Below are 330 nucleotides of genomic sequence, written 5' to 3' on the forward strand. Positions count from 1 at the left end.
AGGCCCGCCGCGTCCAGCCCGAAATATGAGAAAAAAATTATTAGAAATTCCGCGGGCGGTGTAAAGGCGGCGGACGGGCCGGAGGGAGGATGTTAAAGCCCCGCGGTGAGTTCTCCCGGGGTCCGGGGCGGCGGAGAGGCGTTTAGCGGGAGAAAGATCAGGGCNGAAAAGTTTGTGCTACTCCCAGCCCCTGCTCGGGACCCCGGCGAGAAAAAATAATAATAAAAAATAAAATAAAATAATTGAGCGGGGGTGTGAGGACTCCCGAAGTCGCTCCTGACAGGGCAGGGGGCGATGCGGCTGGAGCCCCAAAGGTGAGGTCGGTGGGAA

At 57.8% G+C, this 330-nt stretch overlaps 1 protein-coding gene across 3 annotated transcripts in view; it reads left to right on the forward strand.

Moving 5' to 3' along the window:
- Window positions 1–32: 32 nt before the first annotated feature.
- Window positions 33–330, forward strand: part of PLAG1 (PLAG1 zinc finger) — a 46,771-nt gene continuing 46,473 nt past the window's right edge. For 2 of the 3 annotated variants that reach the window (XM_077758261.1, XM_077758263.1), the window contains exon 1: window positions 33–105. The gene's annotated coding sequence lies outside the window, so the exon portion shown is untranslated. The remainder of the gene's footprint in view (window positions 106–330) is intronic. The other variant, XM_077758262.1, reaches the window with a different exon arrangement.

This window comes from Crocuta crocuta, unplaced genomic scaffold, assembly GCF_008692635.1.
Source record: "Crocuta crocuta isolate KB4526 unplaced genomic scaffold, BGI_CrCroc_1.0 scaffold338, whole genome shotgun sequence".
NCBI lineage: Eukaryota > Metazoa > Chordata > Mammalia > Carnivora > Hyaenidae > Crocuta > Crocuta crocuta.